Genomic DNA, 25,256 nt, shown 5'->3' with positions numbered 1-25,256 from the left:
TTTCCCTGTTCGACCGCTAGTTCTTATGGGTATTATGACTCCTACTGTGGTACTCTATTTGGGATATTATGGGCGGTAGACTTGTGGGCATTCCTAACATTTTCCATGACTTCCACTCTATTTCTTGTAGTTTCCGTAGTGTAGTGGTTATCACGTTTGCCTCACACGCTAAAGGTCCCCGGTTCGAAACCGGGCGGAAACAAATTTTAACAAAACAGATAGTGATGACAGAAACAGGGTCATAACTGAAAAAAACTAAACAAATACATAGGCCTGCAGAATACATGAATAGACCAGTCTTAGACATGTCTTTCAATAACCAGAGGCAATGCAATGTTATAAAACAGGTTGTTTGGATCCTGGATGCTAATTGGTTAATAGCAGGGAGTTGAAGCACCACCATCCCAGCATTCTGCGGGTAGTGCCTGTTAGCGGTTCCATTAGATTTATAAATGCGCATCCACTGTCCCACGGCCCAGCCAGTCAATTTATAAACTTCATCTCCCCTGGAAAAATGTGTCTAGACCAATGGTATTCAAACCTTTTCAGCAGGGACACCATTTTTTCCTCCAGAATTTCTGGGGTCCCCATTTTTTTGAAATCATTTCTTGTGATCCCACCCCAAATACAACTTTAAAATCGGTACGTTACATTTTTTTTTACATCAACAAATAACCTTCAATTACCCAATCAAATACTTTTTTTCTAATTAACTTTCTCAAAAACGTTTCTATATTGTCTCGTACAATAATCTGAACTCATAATTTTTTGTTCCTAAATAATGAATATATATATCCCCACTGCAGTCCCCCCGACCCCGACTTTAAATATCACTGGTCTAGACAATATTTCCCAATGCCCCTAGGCTAGCATATGGTTTGAAACAGTTGAGGTTTGTCTAAACCTTGCTGTCTGCCTCTCCAACCTGTGGATCAATGTTGCCGTTTTTTTGATGACCTCCACCGTGCGATGTGTATGAATGTGACCAGAATGACAGCTTCTCTGAGCCAGGCAAATTCATTTATCAGGGTCATTATAATGGATATATCCAAAGAAATGGCAATATAATCTTAGGTAAAACAAACAAAAGTGCAGACAGTTTTCTGTCATTTCAGCTGCTTGATGTGATTGTGTGATAGATTTAGTTGGCTGGCTAGCAAAGGAAAAGTAGCTAGCCTGCATAGCTACAGTGCATTCGGAAAGTATTCAGACCCCTTACTTTTTTCCACATTTTGTTACGTTACTTCCTTATTCTGAAAACGGATTAAGTCAAATAAAATCTATCTACACACAATACCCCATAATGACAAAGCGATAACATATCATTTTTAATTCATAAAAAAAGATTTAAAAAATACCTTATTTACATACGTTTTCAGACCCTTTGCTATGAGGCTGGAAATTGAGCTCAGGTCCATCCTGTTTCCATTGATCATCCTTGAGATGTTTCTACAACTTGATTGGAGTCCACCTGTGGTAAATTCAATGGATTGGTCATGATTTGAAAAGGCACACACCTGTCTGTCTATATAAGGTTCCACAGTTGACAGTGCCTGTCAGAGCATAAACTAAGCCATGAGGTGGAAGGAATTGTCCCTAGAGCTCAGAGACAGGATTGTGTCGAGGCACAGACGTGGGGAAGGGTACCGATACATTTCTGCAGCATTGAAGGTACCCAAGAACACAGTGGCTTCCATCATTCTTAAAAGGAAGACGTTTGGAACCACCAAGACTCTTCCAAGAGCCGGCTGCTCAGCCAAACCATCCCTACGGTGAATCAGCCCTTATTCAGGAGTTATTCACACGATAATTCCCGGGATCTCAAGCCTTATTGCTTAGTTAATGGACTAAGTCATTTCTGACTTCATTTGGTTCTGAGAGCGATAAATGCCCCACCCACCCACCCACCCAGCCAAAGTCACACCCTTAGTATCCTACTCACGCAGTTTCCGTAGTGTAGCGGTTATCACCTTCGCCTAACACGCGAAAGGTCCCCGGTTCGAGACCGGGCGGAAACACATTTTAACAAATTAGATAGTAAGCCTATTCACTTAGGGCTCGATCCCAATTTAGGAATTCATGCTTTTCCTACGCACTTCTCAGTATTTGCTATTCAGACTTACCCTTTTAAGTCGCGTAACGCACTCTGCTGGGGTGGCTAGCTTGGGCGCTCTGAATAAATTCCTGCTACGTGTGGTCTGAGTTCCATAATGATTCAAATAGGCTACATGTCCCAAATTATTGCAATACTTTAGCTTAATATGATTCACTAATGCTAGCAACCCTCAGGAACAATTCACAAGGATGTGACAGATTAAAGAAAGGTCAACGGAATGAAAGTATGCCAAAATAAATGTATGTGGCTGTTACTGACAGTGGCTCCCGATAGTGGCTAATATTTAACATGATACAAATTGTCAAATAAAACTGGGGAAAGCCCCACAGTGGAGGTGTCATAATACCCATAAAACCTAGCGGTCAAACAGGGAAATGGTTCCAACCATTTTTCCACCATTCATTTTTCCCATATGGGATTTTAGAAACACTTAAAATAATACATTTGTAGTTCTTTATGATAGCCACATTAGCAGTTAATTAGCATTTTTTATAAAAGTCACCTTGTCCTAGAGAGAATTACACGGTTACCATGCCAGGGTAAGCCAACAAGAAACACAGGCCTTTTTGAATAGTTTTTAAAATCCCCTGTGGGGAATATGAATGGTGGAAAAACGATTGGAACCATTTCCCTGTTCGACCGCTAGTTCTTATGGGTATTATGACTCCTACTGTGGTACTCTATTTGGGATATTATGGGCGGTAGACTTGTGGGCATTCCTAACATTTTCCATGACTTCCACTCTATTTCTTGTAGTTTCCGTAGTGTAGTGGTTATCACGTTTGCCTCACACGCTAAAGGTCCCCGGTTCGAAACCGGGCGGAAACAAATTTTAACAAAACAGATAGTGATGACAGAAACAGGGTCATAACTGAAAAAAACTAAACAAATACATAGGCCTGCAGAATACATGAATAGACCAGTCTTAGACATGTATTTCATTAACCAGAGGCAGATAGTGATAACTGAAAAAAAAGAAAGAAATACATAGGCCTACAGAATACATGAATAGACCAGTCTTAGACATGTCTTTCATTAACCAGAGGCAGATAGTGATAACTGAAAAAAAAGAAAGAAATACATAGGCCTACAGAATACATGAATAGACCAGTCTTAGACATGTCTTTCATTAACCAGAGGCAGATAGTGATAACTGAAAAAAACAAAACAAATACATAGGCCTGCAGAATACATGAATAGACCAGTCTTAGACATGTCTTTCATTAACCAGAGGCAGATAGTGATAACTGAAAAAAACAAAACAAATACATAGGCCTACAGAATACATGAATAGACCAGTCTTAGACATGTCTTTCAATAACCAGAGGCAATGCAATGTTATAAAACAGGTTGTTTGGATCCTGGATGCTAATTGGTTAATAGCAGGGAGTTGAAGCACCACCATCCCAGCATTCTGCGGGTAGTGCCTGTTAGCGGTTCCATTAGATTTATAAATGCGCATCCACTGTCCCACGGCCCAGCCAGTCAATTTATAAACTTCATCTCCCCTGGAAAAATGTGTCTAGACCAATGGTATTCAAACCTTTTCAGCAGGGACACAATTTTTTCCTCCAGAATTTCTGGGGTCCCCATTTTTTTGCAATCATTTCTTGTGATCCCACCCCAAATACAACTTTAAAATCCGTACGTTACATTTTTTTTACATCAACAAATAACCTTCAATTACCCAATCAAATACTTTTTTTCTAATTAACTTTCTCAAAAACGTTTCTATATTGTCTCGTACAATAATCTGTACTCATAATTTTTTGTTCCTAAATAATGAATATATATATCCCCACTGCAGTCCCCCCGACCCCGACTTTAAATATCACTGGTCTAGACAATATTTCCCAATGCCCCTTGGCTAGCATATGGTTTGAAACAGTTGAGGTTTGTCTAAACCTTGCTGTCTGCCTCTCCAACCTGTGGATCAATGTTGCCGTTTTTTTGGTGACCTCCACCGTGCGATGTGTATGAATGTGACCAGAATGACAGCTTCTCTGAGCCAGGCAAATTCATTTATCAGGGTCATTATAATGGATATATCCAAAGAAATGGCAATATAATCCTAGGTAAAACAAACAAAAGTGCAGACAGTTTTCTGTCATTTCAGCTGCTTGATGTGATTGTGTGATAGATTTAGTTGGCTGGCTAGCAAAGGAAAAGGAGCTAGCCTGCATAGCTACAGTGCATTCGGAAAGTATTCAGACCCCTTACTTTTTTCCACATTTTGTTACGTTACAGCCTTATTCTGAAAACGGATTAAGTCAAATAAAATCTATCTACACACAATACCCCATAATGACAAAGCGATAACATATCATTTTTAATTCATAAAAAAAGATTTAAAAAATACCTTATTTACATACGTTTTCAGACCCTTTGCTATGAGGCTGGAAATTGAGCTCAGGTCCATCCTGTTTCCATTGATCATCCTTGAGATGTTTCTACAACTTGATTGGAGTCCACCTGTGGTAAATTCAATGGATTGGTCATGATTTGAAAAGGCACACACCTGTCTGTCTATATAAGGTTCCACAGTTGACAGTGCATGTCAGAGCATAAACTAAGCCATGAGGTGGAAGGAATTGTCCCTAGAGCTCCGAGAGAGGATTGTGTCGAGGCACAGACGTGGGGAAGGGTACCGATACATTTCTGCAGCATTGAAGGTACCCAAGAACACAGTGGCTTCCATCATTCTTAAAAGGAAGAAGTTTGGAACCACCAAGACTCTTCCAAGAACCGGCTGCTCAGCCAAACCATCCCTACGGTGAATCAGCCCTTATTCAGGAGTTATTCACACGATAATTCCCGGGATCTCAAGCCTGATTGCTTAGTTAATGGACTAAGTCATTTCTGACTTCATTTGGTTCTGAGAGCGATAAATGCCCCACCCACCCACCCACCCAGCCAAAGTCACACCCTTAGTATCCTAGTCATGCAGTTTCCGTAGTGTAGTGGTTATCACTTTCGCCTAACATGCGAAAGGTCCCCGGTTCGAGACCGGGCGGAAAAACATTTTAACAAATTAGACAGTAAGCCTATTCACTTAGGGCTCGATCCCAATTTAGGAATTCATGCTTTTCCTACGCACTTCTCAGTATTTGCTATTCAGACTTACCCTTTTAAGTCGCGTAACGCACTCTGCTGGGGTGGCTAGCTTGGGCGCTCTGAATAAATTCCTGCTACGTGTGGTCTGAGTTCCATAATGATTCAAATAGGCTACATGTCCCAAATTATTGCAATACTTTAGCTTAATATGATTCACTAATGCTAGCAACCCTCAGGAACAATTCACAAGGATGTGACAGATTAAAGAAAGGTCAACGGAATGAAAGTATGCCAAAATAAATGTATGTGGCTGTTACTGACAGTGGCTCCCGATAGTGGCTAATATTTAACATGATACAAATTGTCAAATAAAACTGGGGAAAGCCCCACAGTGGAGGTGTCATAATACCCATAAAACCTAGCGGTCAAACAGGGAAATGGTTCCAACCATTTTTCCACCATTCATTTTTCCCATATGGGATTTTAGAAACACTTAAAATAATACATTTGTAGTTCTTTATGATAGCCACATTAGCAGTTAATTAGCATTTTTTATAAAAGTCACCTTGTCCTAGAGAGAATTACACGGTTACCATGCCAGGGTAAGCCAACAAGAAACACAGGCCTTTTTGAATAGTTTTTAAAATCCCCTGTGGGGAATATGAATGGTGGAAAAACCATTGGAACCATTTCCCTGTTCGACCGCTAGTTCTTATGGGTATTATGACTCCTACTGTGGTACTCTATTTGGGATATTATGGGCGGTAGACTTGTGGGCATTCCTAACATTTTCCATGACTTCCACTCTTTTTCTTGTAGTTACCGTAGTGTAGTGGTTATCACGTTCGCCTTACACGCGAAAGGTCCCCGGTTCGAAACCGGGCGGAAACAAATTTTAACAAAACAGATAGTGATGACAGAAACAGGGTAATAACTGAAAAAAACGAAACAAATACATAGGCCTGCAGAATACATGAATAGACCAGTCTTAGACATGTCTTTCATTAACCAGAGGCAGATAGTGATAACTGAAAAAAAAGAAAGAAATACATAGGCCTACAGAATACATGAATAGACCAGTCTTAGACATGTCTTTCATTAACCAGAGGCAGATAGTGATAACTGAAAAAAACAAAACAAATACATAGGCCTGCAGAATACATGAATAGACCAGTCTTAGACATGTCTTTCAATAACCAGAGGCAATGCAATGTTATAAAACAGGTTGTTTGGATCCTGGATGCTAATTGGTTAATAGCAGGGAGTTGAAGCACCACCATCCCAGCATTCTGCGGGTAGTGCCTGTTAGCGGTTCCATTAGATTTATAAATGCGCATCCACTGTCCCACGGCCCAGCCAGTCAATTTATAAATTTCATCTCCCCTGGAAAAATGTGTCTAGACCAATGGTATTCAAACCTTTTCAGCAGGGACACAATTTTTTCCTCCAGAATTTCTGGGGTCCCCATTTTTTTGCAATCATTTCTTGTGATCCCACCCCAAATACAACTTTAAAATCCGTACGTTACATTTTTTTTACATCAACAAATAACCTTCAATTACCCAATCAAATACTTTTTTTCTAATTAACTTTCTCAAAAACGTTTCTATATTGTCTCGTACAATAATCTGTACTCATAATTTTTTGTTCCTAAATAATGAATATATATATCCCCACTGCAGTCCCCCCGACCCCGACTTTAAATATCACTGGTCTAGACAATATTTCCCAATGCCCCTTGGCTAGCATATGGTTTGAAACAGTTGAGGTTTGTCTAAACCTTGCTGTCTGCCTCTCCAACCTGTGGATCAATGTTGCCGTTTTTTTGGTGACCTCCACCGTGCGATGTGTATGAATGTGACCAGAATGACAGCTTCTCTGAGCCAGGCAAATTCATTTATCAGGGTCATTATAATGGATATATCCAAAGAAATGGCAATATAATCCTAGGTAAAACAAACAAAAGTGCAGACAGTTTTCTGTCATTTCAGCTGCTTGATGTGATTGTGTGATAGATTTAGTTGGCTGGCTAGCAAAGGAAAAGTAGCTAGCCTGCATAGCTACAGTGCATTCGGAAAGTATTCAGACCCCTTACTTTTTTCCACATTTTGTTACGTTACAGCCTTATTCTGAAAACGGATTAAGTCAAATAAAATCTATCTACACACAATACCCCATAATGACAAAGCGATAACATATCATTTTTAATTCATAAAAAAAGATTTAAAAAATACCTTATTTACATACGTTTTCAGACCCTTTGCTATGAGGCTGGAAATTGAGCTCAGGTCCATCCTGTTTCCATTGATCATCCTTGAGATGTTTCTACAACTTGATTGGAGTCCACCTGTGGTAAATTCAATGGATTGGTCATGATTTGAAAAGGCACACACCTGTCTGTCTATATAAGGTTCCACAGTTGACAGTGCATGTCAGAGCATAAACTAAGCCATGAGGTGGAAGGAATTGTCCCTAGAGCTCCGAGAGAGGATTGTGTCGAGGCACAGACGTGGGGAAGGGTACCGATACATTTCTGCAGCATTGAAGGTACCCAAGAACACAGTGGCTTCCATCATTCTTAAAAGGAAGAAGTTTGGAACCACCAAGACTCTTCCAAGAGCCGGCTGCTCAGCCAAACCATCCCTACGGTGAATCAGCCCTTATTCAGGAGTTATTCACACGATAATTCCCGGGATCTCAAGCCTGATTGCTTAGTTAATGGACTAAGTCATTTCTGACTTCATTTGGTTCTGAGAGCGATAAATGCCCCACCCACCCACCCACCCAGCCAAAGTCACACCCTTAGTATCCTACTCTTGCAGTTTCCGTAGTGTAGTGGTTATCACTTTCGCCTAACACGCGAAAGGTCCCCGGTTCGAGACCGGGCGGAAAAACATTTTAACAAATTAGACAGTAAGCCTATTCACTTAGGGCTCGATCCCAATTTAGGAATTCATGCTTTTCCTACGCACTTCTCAGTATTTGCTATTCAGACTTACCCTTTTAAGTCGCGTAACGCACTCTGCTGGGGTGGCTAGCTTGGGCGCTCTGAATAAATTCCTGCTACGTGTGGTCTGAGTTCCATAATGATTCAAATAGGCTACATGTCCCAAATTATTGCAATACTTTAGCTTAATATGATTCACTAATGCTAGCAACCCTCAGGAACAATTCACAAGGATGTGACAGATTAAAGAAAGGTCAACGGAATGAAAGTATGCCAAAATAAATGTATGTGGCTGTTACTGACAGTGGCTCCCGATAGTGGCTAATATTTAACATGATACAAATTGTCAAATAAAACTGGGGAAAGCCCCACAGTGGAGGTGTCATAATACCCATAAAACCTAGCGGTCAAACAGGGAAATGGTTCCAACCATTTTTCCACCATTCATTTTTCCCATATGGGATTTTAGAAACACTTAAAATAATACATTTGTAGTTCTTTATGATAGCCACATTAGCAGTTAATTAGCATTTTTTATAAAAGTCACCTTGTCCTAGAGAGAATTACACGGTTACCATGCCAGGGTAAGCCAACAAGAAACACAGGCCTTTTTGAATAGTTTTTAAAATCCCCTGTGGGGAATATGAATGGTGGAAAAACAATTGGAACCATTTCCCTGTTCGACCGCTAGTTCTTATGGGTATTATGACTCCTACTGTGGTACTCTATTTGGGATATTATGGGCGGTAGACTTGTGGGCATTCCTAACATTTTCCATGACTTCCACTCTTTTTCTTGTAGTTACCGTAGTGTAGTGGTTATCACGTTCGCCTCACACGCGAAAGGTCCCCGGTTCGAGACCGGGCGGAAACAAATTTTAACAAAACAGATAGTGATGACAGAAACAGGGTAATAACTGAAAAAAACGAAACAAATACATAGGCCTGCAGAATACATGAATAGACCAGTCTTAGACATGTCTTTCATTAACCAGAGGCAGATAGTGATAACTGAAAAAAAAGAAAGAAATACATAGGCCTACAGAATACATGAATAGACCAGTCTTAGACATGTCTTTCATTAACCAGAGGCAGATAGTGATAACTGAAAAAAAAGAAAGAAATACATAGGCCTACAGAATACATGAATAGACCAGTCTTAGACATGTCTTTCATTAACCAGAGGCAGATAGTGATAACTGAAAAAAACAAAACAAATACATAGGCCTGCAGAATACATGAATAGACCAGTCTTAGACATGTCTTTCATTAACCAGAGGCAGATAGTGATAACTGAAAAAAACAAAACAAATACATAGGCCTACAGAATACATGAATAGACCAGTCTTAGACATGTCTTTCAATAACCAGAGGCAATGCAATGTTATAAAACAGGTTGTTTGGATCCTGGATGCTAATTGGTTAATAGCAGGGAGTTGAAGCACCACCATCCCAGCATTCTGCGGGTAGTGCCTGTTAGCGGTTCCATTAGATTTATAAATGCGCATCCACTGTCCCACGGCCCAGCCAGTCAATTTATAAACTTCATCTCCCCTGGAAAAATGTGTCTAGACCAATGGTATTCAAACCTTTTCAGCAGGGACACAATTTTTTCCTCCAGAATTTCTGGGGTCCCCATTTTTTTGCAATCATTTCTTGTGATCCCACCCCAAATACAACTTTAAAATCCGTACGTTACATTTTTTTTACATCAACAAATAACCTTCAATTACCCAATCAAATACTTTTTTTCTAATTAACTTTCTCAAAAACGTTTCTATATTGTCTCGTACAATAATCTGTACTCATAATTTTTTGTTCCTAAATAATGAATATATATATCCCCACTGCAGTCCCCCCGACCCCGACTTTAAATATCACTGGTCTAGACAATATTTCCCAATGCCCCTTGGCTAGCATATGGTTTGAAACAGTTGAGGTTTGTCTAAACCTTGCTGTCTGCCTCTCCAACCTGTGGATCAATGTTGCCGTTTTTTTGGTGACCTCCACCGTGCGATGTGTATGAATGTGACCAGAATGACAGCTTCTCTGAGCCAGGCAAATTCATTTATCAGGGTCATTATAATGGATATATCCAAAGAAATGGCAATATAATCCTAGGTAAAACAAACAAAAGTGCAGACAGTTTTCTGTCATTTCAGCTGCTTGATGTGATTGTGTGATAGATTTAGTTGGCTGGCTAGCAAAGGAAAAGTAGCTAGCCTGCATAGCTACAGTGCATTCGGAAAGTATTCAGACCCCTTACTTTTTTCCACATTTTGTTACGTTACAGCCTTATTCTGAAAACGGATTAAGTCAAATAAAATCTATCTACACACAATACCCCATAATGACAAAGCGATAACATATCATTTTTAATTCATAAAAAAAGATTTAAAAAATACCTTATTTACATACGTTTTCAGACCCTTTGCTATGAGGCTGGAAATTGAGCTCAGGTCCATCCTGTTTCCATTGATCATCCTTGAGATGTTTCTACAACTTGATTGGAGTCCACCTGTGGTAAATTCAATGGATTGGTCATGATTTGAAAAGGCACACACCTGTCTGTCTATATAAGGTTCCACAGTTGACAGTGCATGTCAGAGCATAAACTAAGCCATGAGGTGGAAGGAATTGTCCCTAGAGCTCCGAGAGAGGATTGTGTCGAGGCACAGACGTGGGGAAGGGTACCGATACATTTCTGCAGCATTGAAGGTACCCAAGAACACAGTGGCTTCCATCATTCTTAAAAGGAAGAAGTTTGGAACCACCAAGACTCTTCCAAGAGCCGGCTGCTCAGCCAAACCATCCCTACGGTGAATCAGCCCTTATTCAGGAGTTATTCACACGATAATTCCCGGGATCTCAAGCCTGATTGCTTAGTTAATGGACTAAGTCATTTCTGACTTCATTTGGTTCTGAGAGCGATAAATGCCCCACCCACCCACCCACCCAGCCAAAGTCACACCCTTAGTATCCTACTCACGCAGTTTCCGTAGTGTAGTGGTTATCACTTTCGCCTAACACGCGAAAGGTCCCCGGTTCGAGACCGGGCGGAAAAACATTTTAACAAATTAGACAGTAAGCCTATTCACTTAGGGCTCGATCCCAATTTAGGAATTCATGCTTTTCCTACGCACTTCTCAGTATTTGCTATTCAGACTTACCCTTTTAAGTCGCGTAACGCACTCTGCTGGGGTGGCTAGCTTGGGCGCTCTGAATAAATTCCTGCTACGTGTGGTCTGAGTTCCATAATGATTCAAATAGGCTACATGTCCCAAATTATTGCAATACTTTAGCTTAATATGATTCACTAATGCTAGCAACCCTCAGGAACAATTCACAAGGATGTGACAGATTAAAGAAAGGTCAACGGAATGAAAGTATGCCAAAATAAATGTATGTGGCTGTTACTGACAGTGGCTCCCGATAGTGGCTAATATTTAACATGATACAAATTGTCAAATAAAACTGGGGAAAGCCCCACAGTGGAGGTGTCATAATACCCATAAAACCTAGCGGTCAAACAGGGAAATGGTTCCAACCATTTTTCCACCATTCATTTTTCCCATATGGGATTTTAGAAACACTTAAAATAATACATTTGTAGTTCTTTATGATAGCCACATTAGCAGTTAATTAGCATTTTTTATAAAAGTCACCTTGTCCTAGAGAGAATTACACGGTTACCATGCCAGGGTAAGCCAACAAGAAACACAGGCCTTTTTGAATAGTTTTTAAAATCCCCTGTGGGGAATATGAATGGTGGAAAAACCATTGGAACCATTTCCCTGTTCGACCGCTAGTTCTTATGGGTATTATGACTCCTACTGTGGTACTCTATTTGGGATATTATGGGCGGTAGACTTGTGGGCATTCCTAACATTTTCCATGACTTCCACTCTTTTTCTTTTAGTTACCGTAGTGTAGTGGTTATCACGTTCGCCTTACACGCGAAAGGTCCCCGGTTCGAAACCGGGCGGAAACAAATTTTAACAAAACAGATAGTGATGACAGAAACAGGGTAATAACTGAAAAAAACGAAACAAATACATAGGCCTGCAGAATACATGAATAGACCAGTCTTAGACATGTCTTTCATTAACCAGAGGCAGATAGTGATAACTGAAAAAAAAGAAAGAAATACATAGGCCTACAGAATACATGAATAGACCAGTCTTAGACATGTCTTTCATTAACCAGAGGCAGATAGTGATAACTGAAAAAAAAGAAAGAAATACATAGGCCTACAGAATACATGAATAGACCAGTCTTAGACATGTCTTTCATTAACCAGAGGCAGATAGTGATAACTGAAAAAAACAAAACAAATACATAGGCCTGCAGAATACATGAATAGACCAGTCTTAGACATGTCTTTCATTAACCAGAGGCAGATAGTGATAACTGAAAAAAACAAAACAAATACATAGGCCTACAGAATACATGAATAGACCAGTCTTAGACATGTCTTTCAATAACCAGAGGCAATGCAATGTTATAAAACAGGTTGTTTGGATCCTGGATGCTAATTGGTTAATAGCAGGGAGTTGAAGCACCACCATCCCAGCATTCTGCGGGTAGTGCCTGTTAGCGGTTCCATTAGATTTATAAATGCGCATCCACTGTCCCACGGCCCAGCCAGTCAATTTATAAACTTCATCTCCCCTGGAAAAATGTGTCTAGACCAATGGTATTCAAACCTTTTCAGCAGGGACACAATTTTTTCCTCCAGAATTTCTGGGGTCCCCATTTTTTTGCAATCATTTCTTGTGATCCCACCCCAAATACAACTTTAAAATCCGTACGTTACATTTTTTTTACATCAACAAATAACCTTCAATTACCCAATCAAATACTTTTTTTCTAATTAACTTTCTCAAAAACGTTTCTATATTGTCTCGTACAATAATCTGTACTCATAATTTTTTGTTCCTAAATAATGAATATATATATCCCCACTGCAGTCCCCCCGACCCCGACTTTAAATATCACTGGTCTAGACAATATTTCCCAATGCCCCTTGGCTAGCATATGGTTTGAAACAGTTGAGGTTTGTCTAAACCTTGCTGTCTGCCTCTCCAACCTGTGGATCAATGTTGCCGTTTTTTTGGTGACCTCCACCGTGCGATGTGTATGAATGTGACCAGAATGACAGCTTCTCTGAGCCAGGCAAATTCATTTATCAGGGTCATTATAATGGATATATCCAAAGAAATGGCAATATAATCCTAGGTAAAACAAACAAAAGTGCAGACAGTTTTCTGTCATTTCAGCTGCTTGATGTGATTGTGTGATAGATTTAGTTGGCTGGCTAGCAAAGGAAAAGTAGCTAGCCTGCATAGCTACAGTGCATTCGGAAAGTATTCAGACCCCTTACTTTTTTCCACATTTTGTTACGTTACAGCCTTATTCTGAAAACGGATTAAGTCAAATAAAATCTATCTACACACAATACCCCATAATGACAAAGCGATAACATATCATTTTTAATTGATAAAAAAAGATTTAAAAAATACCTTATTTACATACGTTTTCAGACCCTTTGCTATGAGGCTGGAAATTGAGCTCAGGTCCATCCTGTTTCCATTGATCATCCTTGAGATGTTTCTACAACTTGATTGGAGTCCACCTGTGGTAAATTCAATGGATTGGTCATGATTTGAAAAGGCACACACCTGTCTGTCTATATAAGGTTCCACAGTTGACAGTGCATGTCAGAGCATAAACTAAGCCATGAGGTGGAAGGAATTGTCCCTAGAGCTCTGAGAGAGGATTGTGTCGAGGCACAGACGTGGGGAAGGGTACCGATACATTTCTGCAGCATTGAAGGTACCCAAGAACACAGTGGCTTCCATCATTCTTAAAAGGAAGAAGTTTGGAACCACCAAGACTCTTCCAAGAGCCGGCTGCTCAGCCAAACCATCCCTACGGTGAATCAGCCCTTATTCAGGAGTTATTCACACGATAATTCCCGGGATCACATGCGAAAGGTCCCCGGTTCGAAACCGGGCGGAAACAAATTTTAACAAAACAGATAGTGATGACAGAAACAGGGTCATAACTGAAAAAAACGAAACAAATACATAGGCCTGCAGAATACATGAATAGTCCAGTCTTAGACGTGTATTTCAATAACCAGAGGCAGATAGTGATAACTGAAAAAAAACGAAACAAATACATAGGCCTACAGAATACATGAATAGACCAGTCTTAGACATGTCTTTCAATAACCAGAGGCAATGTTATGAAACAGGTTGTTTGGATCCTGGATGCTAATTGGTTAATAGCAGGGAGTTGAAGCACCACCATCCCAGCATTCTGCAGGTAGTGCCTGTTAGCGGTTCCATTAGATTTATAAATGCGCATCCACTGTCCCACGGCCCAGCCAGTCAATTTATAAACTTCATCTCCCCTGGAAAAATGTGTCTAGACCAATGGTATTCAAACCTTTTCAGCAGGGACACAATTTTTTCCTCCAGAATTTCTGGGGTCCCCATTTTTTTGCAATCATTTCTTGTGATCCCACCCCAAATACAACTTTCAAATCGGTACGTTACATTTTTTTTTACATCAACAAATAACCTTCAATTACCCAATCAAATACTTTTTTTCTAATTAACTTTCTCAAAAACGTTTCTATATTGTCTCGTACAATAATCTATACTCATAATTTTTTGTTCCTAAATAATGAATATATATATCCCCACTGCAGTCCCCCCGACCCCGACTTTAAATATCACTGGTCTAGACAATATTTCCCAATGCCCCTAGGCTAGCATATGGTTTGAAACAGTTGAGGTTTGTCTAAACCTTGCTGTCTGCCTCTCCAACCTGTGGATCAATGTTGCCGTTTTTTTGGTGACCTCCACCGTGCGATGTGTATGAATGTGACCAGAATGACAGCTTCTCTGAGCCAGGCAAATTCATTTATCAGGGTCATTATAATGGATATATCCAAAGAAATGGCAATATAATCCTAGGTAAAACAAACAAAAGTGCAGACAGTTTTCTGTCATTTCAGCTGCTTGATGTGATTGTGTGATAGATTTAGTTGGCTGGCTAGCAAAGGAAAAGTAGCTAGCCTGCATAGCTACAGTGCATTCGGAAAGTATTCAGACCCCTTACTTTTTTCCACATTTTGTTACGTTACAGCCTTATTCTGAAAACGGATTAAGTCAAATAAAATCTATCTACACACAATACCCCATAATGACAAAGCGATAACATATCATTTTTAATTCATAAAAAAAGATTTAAAAAATACCTTATTTACATACGTTTTCAGACCCTTTGCTATGAGGCTGGAAATTGAGCTCAGGTCCATCCTGTTTCCATTGATCATCCTTGAGATGTTTCTACAACTTGATTGGAGTCCACCTGTGGTAAATTCAATGGATTGGTCATGATTTGAAAAGGCACACACCTGTCTGTCTATATAAGGTTCCACAGTTGACAGTGCATGTCAGAGCATAAACTAAGCCATGAGGTGGAAGGAATTGTCCCTAGAGCTCCGAGAGAGGATTGTGTCGAGGCACAGACGTGGGGAAGGGTACCGATACATTTCTGCAGCATTGAAGGTACCCAAGAACACAGTGGCTTCCATCATTCTTAAAAGGAAGAAGTTTGGAACCACCAAGACTCTTCCAAGAGCCGGCTGCTCAGCCAAACCATCCCTACGGTGAATCAGCCCTTATTCAGGAGTTATTCACACGATAATTCCCGGGATCTCAAGCCTGATTGCTTAGTTAATGGACTAAGTCATTTCTGACTTCATTTGGTTCTGAGAGCGATAAATGCCCCACCCACCCACCCACCCAGCCAAAGTCACACCCTTAGTATCCTACTCACGCAGTTTCCGTAGTGTAGTGGTTATCACTTTCGCCTAACACGCGAAAGGTCCCCGGTTCGAGACCGGGCGGAAAAACATTTTAACAAATTAGACAGTAAGCCTATTCACTTAGGGCTCGATCCCAATTTAGGAATTCATGCTTTTCCTACGCACTTCTCAGTATTTGCTATTCAGACTTACCCTTTTAAGTCGCGTAACGCACTCTGCTGGGGTGGCTAGCTTGGGCGCTCTGAATAAATTCCTGCTACGTGTGGTCTGAGTTCCATAATGATTCAAATAGGCTACATGTCCCAAATTATTGCAATACTTTAGCTTAATATGATTCACTAATGCTAGCAACCCTCAGGAACAATTCACAAGGATGTGACAGATTAAAGAAAGGTCAACGGAATGAAAGTATGCCAAAATAAATGTATGTGGCTGTTACTGACAGTGGCTCCCGATAGTGGCTAATATTTAACATGATACAAATTGTCAAATAAAACTGGGGAAAGCCCCACAGTGGAGGTGTCATAATACCCATAAAACCTAGCGGTCAAACAGGGAAATGGTTCCAACCATTTTTCCACCATTCATTTTTCCCATATGGGATTTTAGAAACACTTAAAATAATACATTTGTAGTTCTTTATGATAGCCACATTAGCAGTTAATTAGCATTTTTTATAAAAGTCACCTTGTCCTAGAGAGAATTACACGGTTACCATGCCAGGGTAAGCCAACAAGAAACACAGGCCTTTTTGAATAGTTTTTAAAATCCCCTGTGGGGAATATGAATGGTGGAAAAACCATTGGAACCATTTCCCTGTTCGACCGCTAGTTCTTATGGGTATTATGACTCCTACTGTGGTACTCTATTTGGGATATTATGGGCGGTAGACTTGTGGGCATTCCTAACATTTTCCATGACTTCCACTCTTTTTCTTTTAGTTACCGTAGTGTAGTGGTTATCACGTTCGCCTTACACGCGAAAGGTCCCCGGTTCGAAACCGGGCGGAAACAAATTTTAACAAAACAGATAGTGATGACAGAAACAGGGTAATAACTGAAAAAAACGAAACAAATACATAGGCCTGCAGAATACATGAATAGACCAGTCTTAGACATGTCTTTCATTAACCAGAGGCAGATAGTGATAACTGAAAAAAAAGAAAGAAATACATAGGCCTACAGAATACATGAATAGACCAGTCTTAGACATGTCTTTCATTAACCAGAGGCAGATAGTGATAACTGAAAAAAAAGAAAGAAATACATAGGCCTACAGAATACATGAATAGACCAGTCTTAGACATGTCTTTCATTAACCAGAGGCAGATAGTGATAACTGAAAAAAACAAAACAAATACATAGGCCTGCAGAATACATGAATAGACCAGTCTTAGACATGTCTTTCATTAACCAGAGGCAGATAGTGATAACTGAAAAAAACAAAACAAATACATAGGCCTACAGAATACATGAATAGACCAGTCTTAGACATGTCTTTCAATAACCAGAGGCAATGCAATGTTATAAAACAGGTTGTTTGGATCCTGGATGCTAATTGGTTAATAGCAGGGAGTTGAAGCACCACCATCCCAGCATTCTGCGGGTAGTGCCTGTTAGCGGTTCCATTAGATTTATAAATGCGCATCCACTGTCCCACGGCCCAGCCAGTCAATTTATAAACTTCATCTCCCCTGGAAAAATGTGTCTAGACCAATGGTATTCAAACCTTTTCAGCAGGGACACAATTTTTTCCTCCAGAATTTCTGGGGTCCCCATTTTTTTGCAATCATTTCTTGTGATCCCACCCCAAATACAACTTTAAAATCCGTACGTTACATTTTTTTTACATCAACAAATAACCTTCAATTACCCAATCAAATACTTTTTTTCTAATTAACTTTCTCAAAAACGTTTCTATATTGTCTCGTACAATAATCTGTACTCATAATTTTTTGTTCCTAAATAATGAATATATATATCCCCACTGCAGTCCCCCCGACCCCGACTTTAAATATCACTGGTCTAGACAATATTTCCCAATGCCCCTTGGCTAGCATATGGTTTGAAACAGTTGAGGTTTGTCTAAACCTTGCTGTCTGCCTCTCCAACCTGTGGATCAATGTTGCCGTTTTTTTGGTGACCTCCACCGTGCGATGTGTATGAATGTGACCAGAATGACAGCTTCTCTGAGCCAGGCAAATTCATTTATCAGGGTCATTATAATGGATATATCCAAAGAAATGGCAATATAATCCTAGGTAAAACAAACAAAAGTGCAGACAGTTTTCTGTCATTTCAGCTGCTTGATGTGATTGTGTGATAGATTTAGTTGGCTGGCTAGCAAAGGAAAAGTAGCTAGCCTGCATAGCTACAGTGCATTCGGAAAGTATTCAGACCCCTTACTTTTTTCCACATTTTGTTACGTTACAGCCTTATTCTGAAAACGGATTAAGTCAAATAAAATCTATCTACACACAATACCCCATAATGACAAAGCGATAACATATCATTTTTAATTGATAAAAAAAGATTTAAAAAATACCTTATTTACATACGTTTTCAGACCCTTTGCTATGAGGCTGGAAATTGAGCTCAGGTCCATCCTGTTTCCATTGATCATCCTTGAGATGTTTCTACAACTTGATTGGAGTCCACCTGTGGTAAATTCAATGGATTGGTCATGATTTGAAAAGGCACACACCTGTCTGTCTATATAAGGTTCCACAGTTGACAGTGCATGTCAGAGCATAAACTAAGCCATGAGGTGGAAGGAATTGTCCCTAGAGCTCCGAGAGAGGATTGTGTCGAGGCACAGACGTGGGGAAGGGTACCGATACATTTCTGCAGCATTGAAGGTACCCAAGAACACAGTGGCTTCCATCATTCTTAAAAGGAAGAAGTTTGGAACCACCAAGACTCTTCCAAGAGCCGGCTGCTCAGCCAAACCATCCCTACGGTGAATCAGCCCTTATTCAGGAGTTATTCACACGATAATTCCCGGGATCACATGCGAAAGGTCCCCGGTTCGAAACCGGGCGGAAACAAATTTTAACAAAACAGATAGTGATGACAGAAACAGGGTCATAACTGAAAAAAACGAAACAAATACATAGGCCTGCAGAATACATGAATAGTCCAGTCTTAGACGTGTATTTCAATAACCAGAGGCAGATAGTGATAACTGAAAAAAAACGAAACAAATACATAGGCCTACAGAATACATGAATAGACCAGTCTTAGACATGTCTTTCAATAACCAGAGGCAATGTTATAAAACAGGTTGTTTGGATCCTGGATGCTAATTGGTTAATAGCAGGGAGTTGAAGCACCACCATCCCAGCATTCTGCAGGTAGTGCCTGTTAGCGGTTCCATTAGATTTATAAATGCGCATCCACTGTCCCACGGCCCAGCCAGTCAATTTATAAACTTCATCTCCCCTGGAAAAATGTGTCTAGACCAACGGTATTCAAACCTTTTCAGCAGGGACACCATTTTTTCCTCCAGAATTTCTGGGGTCCCCATTTTTTTGCAATCATTTCTTGTGATCCCACCCCAAATACAACTTTAAAATCGGTACGTTACATTTTTTTTTACATCAACAAATAACCTTCAATTACCCAATCAAATACTTTTTTTCTAATTAACTTTCTCAAAAACGTTTCTATATTGTCTCGTACAATAATCTATACTCATAATTTTTTGTTCCTAAATAATGAATATATATATCCCCACTGCAGTCCCCCCGACCCCGACTTTAAATATCACTGGTCTAGACAATATTTCCCAATGCCCCTAGGCTAGCATATGGTTTGAAACAGTTGAGGTTTGTCTAAACCTTGCTGTCTGCCTCTCCAACCTGTGGATCAATGTTGCCGTTTTTTTGGTGACCTCCACCGTGCGATGTGTATGAATGTGACCAGAATGACAGCTTCTCTGAGCCAGGCAAATTCATTTATCAGGGTCATTATAATGGATATATCCAAAGAAATGGCAATATAATCCTAGGTAAAACAAACAAAAGTGCAGACAGTTTTCTGTCATTTCAGCTGCTTGATGTGATTGTGTGATAGATTTAGTTGGCTGGCTAGCAAAGGAAAAGTAGCTAGCCTGCATAGCTACAGTGCATTCGGAAAGTATTCAGACCCCTTACTTTTTTCCACATTTTGTTACGTCACAGCCGTATTCTGAAAACGGATTAAGTCAAATAAAATCTATCTACACACAATACCCCATAATGACAAAGCGATAACATATCATTTTTAATTCATAAAAAAAGATTTAAAAAATACCTTATTTACATACGTTTTCAGACCCTTTGCTATGAGGCTGGAAATTGAGCTCAGGTCCATCCTGTTTCCATTGATCATCCTTGAGATGTTTCTACAACTTGATTGGAGTCCACCTGTGGTAAATTCAATGGATTGGTCATGATTTGAAAAGGCACACACCTGTCTGTCTATATAAGGTTCCACAGTTGACAGTGCATGTCAGAGCATAAACTAAGCCATGAGGTGGAAGGAATTGTCCCTAGAGCTCCGAGAGAGGATTGTGTCGAGGCACAGACGTGGGGAAGGGTACCGATACATTTCTGCAGCATTGAAGGTACCCAAGAACACAGTGGCTTCCATCATTCTTAAAAGGAAGAAGTTTGGAACCACCAAGACTCTTCCAAGAGCCGGCTGCTCAGCCAAACCATCCCTACGGTGATCCAGCCCTTATTCAGGAGTTATTCACACGATAATTCCCGGGATCTCAAGCCTTATTGCTTAGTTAATGGACTAAGTCATTTCTGACTTCATTTGGTTCTGAGAGCGATAAATGCCCCACCCACCCACCCACCCAGCCAAAGTCACACCCTTAGTATCCTACTCACGCAGTTTCCGTAGTGTAGTGGTTATCACGTTCGCCTAACACGCGAAAGGTCCCCGGTTCGAGACCGGGCGGAAACACATTTTAACAAATTAGATAGTAAGCCTATTCACTTAGGGCTCGATCCCAATTTAGGAATTCATGCTTTTCCTACATACTTCTCAGTATTTGCTATTCAGACTTACCCTTTTAAGTCGCGTAACGCACTCTGCTGGGGTGGCTAGCTTGGGCGCTCTGAATAAATTCCTGCTACGTGTGGTCTGAGTTCCATAATGATTCAAATAGGCTACATGTCCCAAATTATTGCAATACTTTAGCTTAATATGATTCACTAATGCTAGCAACCCTCAGGAACAATTCACAAGGATGTGACAGATTAAAGAAAGGTCAACGGAATGAAAGTATGCCAAAATAAATGTATGTGGCTGTTACTGACAGTGACTCCCGATAGTGGCTAATATTTAACATGATACAAATTGTCAAATAAAACTGGGGAAAGCCCCACAGTGGAGGTGTCATAATACCCATAAAACCTAGCGGTCAAACAGGGAAATGGTTCCAACCATTTTTCCACCATTCATTTTTCCCATATGGGATTTTAGAAACACTTAAAATAATACATTTGTAGTTCTTTATGATAGCCACATTAGCAGTTAATTAGCATTTTTTATAAAAGTCACCTTGTCCTAGAGAGAATTACACGGTTACCATGCCAGGGTAAGCCAACAAGAAACACAGGCCTTTTTGAAAAGTTTTTAAAATCCCCTGTGGGGAATATGAACGGTGGAAAAACGATTGGAACCATTTCCTTGTTCGACCACTAGTTCTTATGGGTATTATGACTCCTACTGTGGTACTCTATTTGGGATATTATGGGAGGTAGACTTGTGGGCATTCCTAACATTTTCCATGACTTCCACTCTTTTTCTTGTAGTTTCTGTAGTGTAGTGGTTATCACGTTCGCCTCACATGCGAAAGGTCCCCGGTTCGAAACCGGTCGGAAACAAATTTTAACAAAACAGATAGTGATGACAGAAACAGGGTCATAACTGAAAAAAACGAAACAAATACATAGGCCTGCAGAATACATGAATAGTCCAGTCTTAGACATGTCTTTCAATAACCAGAGGCAGATAGTGATAACTGAAAAAAAACGAAACAAATACATAGGCCTACAGAATACATGAATAGACCAGTCTTAGACATGTCTTTCAATAACCAGAGGCAATGTTATAAAACAGGTTGTTTGGATCCTGGATGCTAATTGGTTAATAGCAGGGAGTTGAAGCACCACCATCCCAGCATTCTGCGGGTAGTGCCTGTTAGCGGTTCCATTAGATTTATAAATGCGCATCCACTGTCCCACGGCCCAGCCAGTCAATTTATAAACTTCATCTCCCCTGGAAAAATGTGTCTAGACCAATGGTATTCAAGCCTTTTCAGCAGGGACACCATTTTTTCCTCCAGAATTTCTGGGGTCCCGATTTTTTTGCAATCATTTCTTGTGATCCCACCCCAAATACAACTTTAAAATCGGTACGTTACATTTTTTTTTACATCAACAAATAACCTTCAATTACCCAATCAAATACTTTTTTTCTAATTAACTTTCTCAAAAACGTTTCTATATTGTCTCGTACAATAATCTATACTCATAATTTTTTGTTCCTAAATAATGAATATATATATCCCCACTGCAGTCCCCCCGACCCCGACTTTAAATATCACTGGTCTAGACAATATTTCCCAATGCCCCTAGGCTAGCATATGGTTTGAAACAGTTGAGGTTTGTCTAAACCTTGCTGTCTGCCTCTCCAACCTGTGGATCAATGTTGCCGTTTTTTTGGTGACCTCCACCGTGCGATGTGTATGAATGTGACCAGAATGACAGCTTCTCTGAGCCAGGCAAATTCATTTATCAGGGTCATTATAATGGATATATCCAAAGAAATGGCAATATAATCCTAGGTAAAACAAACAAAAGTGCAGACAGTTTTCTGTCATTTCAGCTGCTTGATGTGATTGTGTGATAGATTTAGTTGGCTGGCTAGCAAAGGAAAAGTAGCTAGCCTGCATAGCTACAGTGCATTCGGAAAGTATTCAGACCCCTTACTTTTTTCCACATTTTGTTACGTCACAGCCGTATTCTGAAAACGGATTAAGTCAAATAAAATCTATCTACACACAATACCCCATAATGACAAAGCGATAACATATCATTTTTAATTCATAAAAAAAGATTTAAAAAATACCTTATTTACATACGTTTTCAGACCCTTTGCTATGAGGCTGGAAATTGAGCTCAGGTCCATCCTGTTTCCATTGATCATCCTTGAGATGTTTCTACAACTTGATTGGAGTCCACCTGTGGTAAATTCAATGGATTGGTCATGATTTGAAAAGGCACACACCTGTCTGTCTATATAAGGTTCCACAGTTGACAGTGCATGTCAGAGCATAAACTAAGCCATGAGGTGGAAGGAATTGTCCCTAGAGCTCCGAGAGAGGATTGTGTCGAGGCACAGACGTGGGGAAGGGTACATTTCTGCAGCATTGAAGGTACCCAAGAACACAGTGGCTTCCATCATTCTTAAAAGGAAGAAGTTTGGAACCACCAAGACTCTTCCAAGAGCCGGCTGCTCAGCCAAACCATCCCTACGGTAAATCAGCCCTTATTCAGGAGTTATTCACACGATAATTCCCGGGATCTCAAGCCTTATTACTTAGTTAATGGACTAAGTCATTTCTGACTTCATTTGGTTCTGAGAGCGATAAATGCCCCACCCACCCACCCACCCAGCCAAAGTCACACCCTTAGTATCCTACTCATGCAGTTTCCGTAGTGTAGTGGTTATCACGTTCGCCTAACACGCGAAAGGTCCCCGGTTCGAGACCGGGCGGAAACACATTTTAACAAATTAGATAGTAAGCCTATTCACTTAGGGCTCGATCCCAATTTAGGAATTCATGCTTTTCCTACGTACTTCTCAGTATTTGCTATTCAGACTTACCCTTTTAAGTCGCGTAACGCACTCTGCTGGGGTGGCTAGCTTGGGCGCTCTGAATAAATTCCTGCTACGTGTGGTCTGAGTTCCATAATGATTCAAATAGGCTACATGTCCCAAATTATTGCAATAATTTAGCTTAATATGATTCACTAATGCTAGCAACCCTCAGGAACAATTCACAAGGATGTGACAGATTAAAGAAAGGTCAACGGAATGAAAGTATGCCAAAATAAATGTATGTGGCTGTTACTGACAGTGACTCCCGATAGTGGCTAATATTTAACATGATACAAATTGTCAAATAAAACTGGGGAAAGCCCCACAGTGGAGGTGTCATAATACCCATAAAACCTAGCGGTCAAACAGGGAAATGGTTCCAACCATTTTTCCACCATTCATTTTTCCCATATGGGATTTTAGAAACACTTAAAATAATACATTTGTAGTTCTTTATGATAGCCACATTAGCAGTTAATTAGCATTTTTTATAAAAGTCACCTTGTCCTAGAGAGAATTACACGGTTACCATGCCAGGGTAAGCCAACAAGAAACACAGGCCTTTTTGAAAAGTTTTTAAAATCCCCTGTGGGGAATATGAACGGTGGAAAAACGATTGGAACCATTTCCCTGTTCGACCACTAGTTCTTATGGGTATTATGACTCCTACTGTGGTACTCTATTTGGGATATTATGGGCGGTAGACTTGTGGGCATTCCTAACATTTTCCATGACTTCCACTCTTTTTCTTGTACTTTCTGTAGTGTAGTGGTTATCACGTTCGCCTCACATGTGAAAGGTCCCCGGTTCGAAACCGGGCGGAAACAAATTTTAACAAAACAGATAGTGATGACAGAAACAGGGTCATAACTGAAAAAAACGAAACAAATACATAGGCCTGCAGAATACATGAATAGTCCAGTCTTAGACATGTCTTTCAATAACCAGAGGCAGATAGTGATAACTGAAAAAAAACGAAACAAATACATAGGCCTACAGAATACATGAATAGACCAGTCTTAGACATGTCTTTCAATAACCAGAGGCAATGTTATAAAACAGGTTGTTTGGATCCTGGATGCTAATTGGTTAATAGCAGGGAGTTGAAGCACCACCATCCCAGCATTCTGCAGGTAGTGCCTGTTAGCGGTTCCATTAGATTTATAAATGCGCATCCACTGTCCCACGGCCCAGCCAGTCAATTTATAAACTTCATCTCCCCTGGAAAAATGTGTCTAGACCAATGGTATTCAAACCTTTTCAGCAGGGACACCATTTTTTCCTCCAGAATTTCTGGGGTCCCCATTTTTTTGCAATCATTTCTTGTGATCCCACCCCAAATACAACTTTAAAATCGGTACGTTACATTTTTTTTTACATCAACAAATAACCTTCAATTACCCAATCAAATACTTTTTTT

The 25,256-nt window shown here is 40.1% G+C and overlaps 14 non-coding genes across 14 annotated transcripts; all 14 read left to right on the top strand.

The window, feature by feature from the left end:
• Positions 1 to 129: 129 nt before the first annotated feature.
• trnav-cac (transfer RNA valine (anticodon CAC)) lies at positions 130 to 202 on the top strand. The gene has a single exon. It is a non-coding gene; the product is annotated as a tRNA-Val (tRNA).
• A 1,743-nt stretch (positions 203 to 1,945) lies between these two features.
• trnav-aac (transfer RNA valine (anticodon AAC)) lies at positions 1,946 to 2,018 on the top strand. Its single transcript has one exon. It is a non-coding gene; the product is annotated as a tRNA-Val (tRNA).
• Positions 2,019 to 2,871: 853 nt separating this feature from the next.
• trnav-cac (transfer RNA valine (anticodon CAC)) lies at positions 2,872 to 2,944 on the top strand. The gene has a single exon. It is a non-coding gene; the product is annotated as a tRNA-Val (tRNA).
• A 2,118-nt stretch (positions 2,945 to 5,062) lies between these two features.
• trnav-aac (transfer RNA valine (anticodon AAC)) lies at positions 5,063 to 5,137 on the top strand. Its single transcript has one exon. It is a non-coding gene; the product is annotated as a tRNA-Val (tRNA).
• An 851-nt stretch (positions 5,138 to 5,988) lies between these two features.
• trnav-uac (transfer RNA valine (anticodon UAC)) lies at positions 5,989 to 6,061 on the top strand. The gene has a single exon. It is a non-coding gene; the product is annotated as a tRNA-Val (tRNA).
• Positions 6,062 to 7,991: 1,930 nt separating this feature from the next.
• trnav-aac (transfer RNA valine (anticodon AAC)) lies at positions 7,992 to 8,066 on the top strand. The gene has a single exon. It is a non-coding gene; the product is annotated as a tRNA-Val (tRNA).
• Positions 8,067 to 8,917: 851 nt separating this feature from the next.
• Positions 8,918 to 8,990, top strand: trnav-cac (transfer RNA valine (anticodon CAC)). Its single transcript has one exon. It is a non-coding gene; the product is annotated as a tRNA-Val (tRNA).
• Positions 8,991 to 11,108: 2,118 nt separating this feature from the next.
• On the top strand, positions 11,109 to 11,183 carry trnav-aac (transfer RNA valine (anticodon AAC)). Its single transcript has one exon. It is a non-coding gene; the product is annotated as a tRNA-Val (tRNA).
• Positions 11,184 to 12,034: 851 nt separating this feature from the next.
• Positions 12,035 to 12,107, top strand: trnav-uac (transfer RNA valine (anticodon UAC)). Its single transcript has one exon. It is a non-coding gene; the product is annotated as a tRNA-Val (tRNA).
• A 3,866-nt stretch (positions 12,108 to 15,973) lies between these two features.
• On the top strand, positions 15,974 to 16,048 carry trnav-aac (transfer RNA valine (anticodon AAC)). Its single transcript has one exon. It is a non-coding gene; the product is annotated as a tRNA-Val (tRNA).
• Positions 16,049 to 16,899: 851 nt separating this feature from the next.
• Positions 16,900 to 16,972, top strand: trnav-uac (transfer RNA valine (anticodon UAC)). The gene has a single exon. It is a non-coding gene; the product is annotated as a tRNA-Val (tRNA).
• A 3,866-nt stretch (positions 16,973 to 20,838) lies between these two features.
• trnav-aac (transfer RNA valine (anticodon AAC)) lies at positions 20,839 to 20,911 on the top strand. The gene has a single exon. It is a non-coding gene; the product is annotated as a tRNA-Val (tRNA).
• An 853-nt stretch (positions 20,912 to 21,764) lies between these two features.
• Positions 21,765 to 21,837, top strand: trnav-cac (transfer RNA valine (anticodon CAC)). The gene has a single exon. It is a non-coding gene; the product is annotated as a tRNA-Val (tRNA).
• Positions 21,838 to 23,664: 1,827 nt separating this feature from the next.
• On the top strand, positions 23,665 to 23,737 carry trnav-aac (transfer RNA valine (anticodon AAC)). The gene has a single exon. It is a non-coding gene; the product is annotated as a tRNA-Val (tRNA).
• The last annotated feature ends 1,519 nt before the right edge of the window (positions 23,738 to 25,256 follow it).

This window comes from Salmo salar, chromosome 14 (genome assembly GCF_965601325.2).
Source record: "Salmo salar chromosome 14, fSalSal1, whole genome shotgun sequence".
Classification (NCBI taxonomy): Eukaryota; Metazoa; Chordata; class Actinopteri; order Salmoniformes; family Salmonidae; genus Salmo; species Salmo salar.
Note: the sequence above shows the minus strand (reverse complement) of the source record. Positions and strands in the feature narration are given on the sequence as shown.